At 44.2% G+C, this 6,706-nt stretch overlaps 1 protein-coding gene across 1 annotated transcript in view; it reads left to right on the top strand.

Moving 5' to 3' along the window:
- MKLN1 (muskelin 1) overlaps positions 1-6,706 on the top strand; it is a 417,262-nt gene that overhangs the window by 193,810 nt on the left and 216,746 nt on the right. The gene's annotated exons all lie outside the window — the stretch shown is intronic.

The following is a 6,706-nucleotide window of genomic DNA, read 5'->3' on the forward strand; positions in this document are numbered from 1 at the left end:
TACTATTTCTATCACCTCTATTATATTTTACATTCCGACCCTTTCTGAATGCTCCATGTATATTAATTCATTTAGCATCTGACTACTCCATTGTGAGCTCCTCAATAACCAGGTGTACACCCAGCCCCTGACTCATGGGAGGTGACCTATAGATGTTCACTGAATAAATGGATGAAAGTTTAACCAATCCAAGTGGAAGCAGGGGAAAAATGAAAGGAACTAGTTCTGTCTCCTTCACAAAGACGAGGCTGACGATCTGACTCGTGGTGATGGGAGAAAAGTGTGGAAGATCTTGACTTAACATTTCTACCTGGAGCGCTGGGGTACTCTTTTTCTGAGCCAATTTCATTCTTCCCAAAAGGCCGTTTGGTTCCAAATACACTAGGCATCAGCGTTAATTGCTTTTCTGAAATATCATTTTGTCAGCTTCGTTTAGATGTGGTAATTTGCAAAGCAACCCCCAGCAGTTGACAGTTCATCCATAGCTGAGTGGTGTTCAGACGTTTCCTGGGATTCCTGCCCGCCTTCTATGCAGCTGGCAGTGTTTGCCAAACCAGGATATGTGCTCAACCGGGATTAACTTGGAACCAGTAGTGCTTTGTTGTGTCTGAGATTTTTTAAAATTCTGAAAGGGTGAAGGCCCAGCCATTAGTCCAGAAAATAAAAGTGCAGTAACTTATAATTTAAGAATTAGCAGGTGCTTCAAGATGACCTAGTCCACACTGGGTGGATGAGGAAATTATGGTTTTGACAGGTTCAATGAGAAGGTCAGCTCGCTGGTCACTGAGAGGCCAGGTCTACAATCTGTATCGTTTGCGTGGTACCAAACTGTGTGCTGGGGTCTCTAGATTTATGCTTGTGTGGATGTGTTTCAGCTACTGTTTCTTTTTGAAGCTCTTTTTCCCTGGCCAGATACTTCCTGAACCTCCTTCATACATGTTTCAAGGTCACAGCCCAGACCAAAGTGTTTACGAAAAAAACTAAGCACTTATAAAGAGGAATTATTGCCAGCTCCTCAACTCCCAATGCCCCAGCTCCAACTAAGCTCTGCAAACCAAGGAAGGGATGAAGTGGTCTTTGGAACCAGGAATTTCTTGGTTTGGATGCCAGTAGGAAAACGGATGAATTCTGTCTGATTTCTGCAGCAGGCGGAGGCTGCAGCTGCTGTTGCTGCCACCTCCTGGGAGAAGACAGACCTTAACTTCATACCTGAAGCCAGCCTCAGTGTTCACCTGTATCTTGGGCAAAGGGCCCATTGGGGCAGGACTGAAACTACTTTCTCCTGGAAAATAAAAGGGATATCCCCTTACTCAACAAACAGAACCCTGGTATTCTTTGCTTTTTGTTTGTTCGTTTTGGCAATGTTATGCTTGAAGAAATAATCTCAAACAATGACAAAGTTGTAATGAGTTAATACCGGAACCATGAGAGAGCAGAAATAAGATTGAGGCAGAACCATTTGTTTTAGGAAAGTATCAGAGATTTCATCTCTCGGACTTCTGAATCCTGGGGTGATGTTAGGAATGCATGCACTTCAGAATTGTATGATACAGAGGACGCATGAATTTGGTGAGACTCCAAGGGTCTCGGTTTACTTGTGGGGCTGTTATGAAGATTAATTGAGATAATGCATGTAAGTTCCTCATATGAGAAATGTTCAATGTGAATTATTTTGAGGCAAGTTCACTCTTATATCCCCGTCGTGATTTTCTATATTTATGGACCAAAAAAACTGACCAACAGCCCCATGCCTTTAATTCTTTCTAGTCTTCTGATTTATAGATGATCCCTAAGCAAACTCCTTTTATTTATTTAAACATAATAATACACTAGTGAGAAGAAATTCAGGAGGAACTAGGAGATTCAATTTAAAAAATATCTCTTGAGTACCTATTATGTGCTGTATGTGTACAATATAGGTATAGGCCTCAAAAATGTCCCATGAAGTACATTAGGAAGACCAGGCACAGTGGCTCATGCCAGTAATCCTAGCACTTTGGAAGGCTGAGGCGGGAGGATCTCTTGAGGCCAGGAGTTTGAGACCAGCCTGGGCAACATAGGAAGACCCCGACTCTACAAAAAAATAAAGAGGCCCACGCCTGTAGTCCTAGCTACCCAGGAGGCTGAAGAGGTAGGATCACCTGAGCCTAGGAATTCAAGGTTGCAGTGAATTATGATCATGCCACTACTGCACTCCAGCCTTGGCAACAGAGTGAGACTCTGTCTCTAAAAACAAAACAAAACAAAACAAAAAAGCACATTTGGAAAGTGATTGAGAACTGGGGACTTGGGTTCTAGATTGAGATGTGTAAACAGCCTGCTTGTGTAAATGACCTTAGGCAGGGCAGCTAACATATTTGGATATTAGTTTCTTCATCTGTTGCATAATAATATCATAAAAGGAAATGCTTTTATTTACAGCAGAGCTTGCCTAGGGGATAGCGCATTGAATTCTGTGTTGTGCTTCAACTGTCCTTCAACAGTTAGCGCTGTTAAAGAAAACATGAATTTTGAGTGATCCTGTTAAGCTGAAGGAAAACCCTTATAGGACCTATCTGAAGACTTTTTTCCCATGAAATATGGGTCTTGTTTTAACCAGTCACATATAGAGCTGTGGATTTACTCTGGCCTATTTGGAGTGTTTGTTTTTCATCCTTTGCTGTGGTTTGAATGTTTGTGTCCCCTCCAAAATTGATCTTGAAAAATTCCCAATGCAACAACATTAGGAGTTGGGGCCTTTAGGATGTGGTTAGGGAATGATGATCTGTCCTCAGGAACGGGATTAGTAACCTTATAAAAGGGCTGGAAGGAGCTAGCTAGGCCCCCTTTTTGCCCTTCCATCCTTTCCACCATGTGAGGACACAGCCATCCGTCCCCTCTGGAGGATGCAGCAACAAGGCATCATCTTGGAAGCAGGGAGACTGGGCCCTCAACAGACACTGAACCTGCGTGTGCCTTGATTGTGGACCTCCAACCACCAGAACTGTGAGAAATGAATTTCTATTCTTTATATGTTACCCAGTCTCAGTTACTTTGTTATAGAAGCATGAACAGACTCAGCCTTAAATAGCATAGCAACCATGAAACCCCTTCCTAACAATTAAAAACACATGCTTTTTGCCCTCAGCCAACTGGTGCGTTCCTTTGCCTGAAAAATAAACTCAACTGTGTTTGTTTTGCTTTGTTAACTTTGGTGGCCTTTAGTAATATTATTATTTGACAATTTGAACCATACTTTAGAGTTTACTTGGTTCCCATATAGCAACTTATTTGGGAAGAAATGTGATGCAATCCAACAGGATGGGCTTTTGAACCAAAAATATTCTGGGTCTGTCACTGATTAGCTCTATTTCCTTGGATAAGTCATTGTATCAGTCAAGGTCACAGTCTCTGCCTAGAATTATTTCTGTTCAGGCTTTATGGGGGTGGCTCTTCATCATTGTACTAGTTTAAGTATTACCTTCTTAGAGAAGCTTTCTTTACCATCCAATCTAAAAATTACCCTGGTTTAGTCTCTACATAACACAGACTAAAATTATCTGGTGAACTTATTTATTATATTTTATTTTGCCCCACCAGAATATTAGCTGTATGAAGTAGGGCCCTTGTATGGCCTGTCTGCTTACCCCTGGCACATCACAGCCTTTCCATAAATATATGTTGCAAGAAAAAGAGAGTGGATAGTGACAAACCAAACACAATGAGTTATTCTCTATCTCAGGGAAATATTTAATATGGATACACATACTGAAAGGCATTGGAGAGTGATATGGTTTGGCTCTGTGTCCCCACTCAGATCTCATCTCAAATTATAATCCCCACGTGTCAGGGAAAGGACCTGGTGGGAGGTAACTGGATCATGAGGACGGATTTCCCCTATTCTGTTCACGTGATAGTGAGTTCTCAGGAGAGCTGATGGTTTAAAAGTGTGGCACATCCCCCCATGCTCTCTCCCTCCTGCCACCTTGTAAAGAAGGTGCTTGTTTCTCCTTCACCTTCCACCATGATTGTTAAGTTTCCTGAGGCCTCCCCAGCCATGTGAAACTGTGAGTCAATTAAACTTCCTTTCTTCATAAATTACTCAGTCTCAGGTAGTTCTTTACAGCAGTGTGAGAATGGAGTAATACAGAAAATTGGTACCAGGAGTGGGGCACTGCTATAAAGATACCTGAAAATGTGGAAGTGACTTTGGAACTGGATTATGGACAAAGGTTGGAACAGTTTGGAGGGCTCAGAAGAATACAGGAAGATGTGGGAAGATTTGGAACTTCTGAGAGACTTGTTGAATGGTTTTGACCAAAATGCTGATAGTGATATGGACAATGAAGTCCAGGCTGAGGTGGTCTCAGATAGAGATAAGGAACTCACTGGGAACTGGAGCAAAAGTCACTCTTGCTATGCTTTAGCAAACAGACTGGTGGCATTTTGCCCCTGCCCTAGAGATCTGTGAAGCTCTAAACCTGAGAAAGATTATTTAAGGTATCTAGCAGAAGAAATTTCTAAGCAGCAAAGCACTGAAGATGTGATCTGACTGTTTATGAAAGTGTACGGTCATATGCGTTCACAAAGAGATGATCTGAAATTGCAACTTATGTTTAAAAGGAAAGCAGAGCATAAAAGTTTGGAAAATTTGCAGCCTGACCATGTGGAAGAATAGAAAAACTCATCTCCTGGGGAGAAATTCAAGCTGCCAGCTGCAAAAATTGGGTAAGTAAAGAAGAACCAAATGTTAATCGCCAAGACAATGCAGAAAATGTCTCCAGGGCATTTCAGAGACCTTCATGGCAGCCCCTCCCATCACAGGCCCAGAGGCCTAGGAGGGAAAAATGGTTTCATGGGCTGGTACCAGGGCCCCACTACTCTGTGCAGGCTTGGGACATGGCACCCTGCATCCCAGCCACAGTTGGGGGATGCAGGGTGCCATGCCCATTTTAGCCACAACTATAGCTCCAGTTGTGGCCAAAAGGGGCCAAGGTACAGCTTGGGCTATTGCTCCACAGTGTGCTGCCCCACGCCTTGGTGGCTTCTATGTGGTGTTGGGCCTGCAGGTGTGCAGAAGGCAACAGTTAAAGTTTGAGAATCCTCTGCCTAGATTTCAGAGGATGTATGGAAACACCTGGATATCCAGGCAGAAGTCTACTGCAGGGGTGGAGCCCCCATGGAGACCCTCTACTAGGGCAGTGCAGAGGGGAAATGTGGAATGCAAGCTCCCACATGGAGTCCCCACTGGGGCACTACCTAGTGGACCTGTGAGAAGAGGACAACCATCCTCCAGGCCCCAGAATGGCAGATCCACCAAGAGGTTGTACTGTGCACCTGGAAAAGCTGCAAGAACTCAAGGGCAGCCCATGAAAGCAGCTGCAGGGGCTGTACCCTGCAGAGTCACAGAAGCGGAGTGACCTAAGGCCTTGGGAGCCTACCTCTTGCATCAGCATGCTCTGGATATGAGACATGGAGTCAAAGGAGATTATTTTGGAGCTTAAAGATTTAATGACTGCCAAGTTTCAGACTGGCAGTGGGGCCTGTGGCCCCTCTGTTTTGGCCAGTTTCTCCATTTAGAATGGGAGCATTTATCCAATACCTGAACCCCTATTGTATCTTGGAAGTAACTAACTTTTTTTTTTATTTTACAGGCTCCTAGGCAGAAGGGACTTACCTTGTCTCAGAAGAGACTTTGGACTGTGACCTTTTGAGTTAATGCTGGAATAAGACTTTCGGGGACTGTTGAGGAGGAATAATTGTATTTTGCAATTTGAAAAGGACACGAAATTGGGGAGGGGCCAGGGGCAGAATGATATGGTTTGGCCCTGTGTCCCCACCCAAATCTTATCTCAAGGGAGGGAACTGCTGGGAGATGAATGGATCATAGGGGCAGATTTCCCCCATGCTCTTCTCATGATGTGAGTGAATTCTCACGAGATCTGATGGTTTAAGTGTTTGAGACTTCCCTCACTGGATCTCTCTCTCCTCCTGCCTTGTGAAAAAGGTGCTTGCTTCTCCTTTGCCTTCCACCATGATTGTAAGTTTTCTGAGGCCTCCCCAGCCATATGGAACTGTGAGTCAATTACACCTCTTTTCTTCATAAATTACCCAGTCTCACGTAGTTCTTTTTTTTTTTTTTTTTTTTTTTGAGATGGTATCTTGCTCTCTCAGCCAGGTTGGAATGCAATGGCATGATTTTGGCTCACTGCAACCTCCACCTCCCGGGTTCAAGTGATTCTCCTCTCTCAGCCTCCCAAGTGGCTGGGATTACAGGCATGCATCACTATGCCCAGCTAATTTCTGTATTTTTGGTAGAGACAGGGTTTCACCGTGTTGGTCAGGCTGGTCTTGAATCCTGACCTCAGGTGATCCACCCGCCTTGGCCTCCCAAAGTGCTGGGATTACAGGCATGGGCCACCGCGCCTGGCCTCAGGTAGTTTTTGTTTTGTTTTGTTTTTTGTCTTTTTTTTGAGACACAGTTTTTCACTCCTTTTGCCTAGGCTGTAGTGCAACGGCACGATCTCGGCTCACCGCAACGTCCACCTCCCAGGTTCAAGTGATTCTCCTGCCTCAGCCTCCTGAGTAGCTGGGATTATAGGCATGTTCCACCATGCCTGGCTAATTTTGTATTTTTAGTAGAGTTGGGGTTTCTCCATGTTAGTCAAGCTGGCTGCCAACTCCCAACCTCAGGGGTGATTCACCCACCTTGGCCTCCCAAAGTGCT

This window comes from Hylobates moloch, unplaced genomic scaffold, assembly GCF_009828535.3.
Source record: "Hylobates moloch isolate HMO894 unplaced genomic scaffold, HMol_V3 SCAFFOLD_1, whole genome shotgun sequence".
NCBI classification, from domain to species: Eukaryota; Metazoa; Chordata; class Mammalia; order Primates; family Hylobatidae; genus Hylobates; species Hylobates moloch.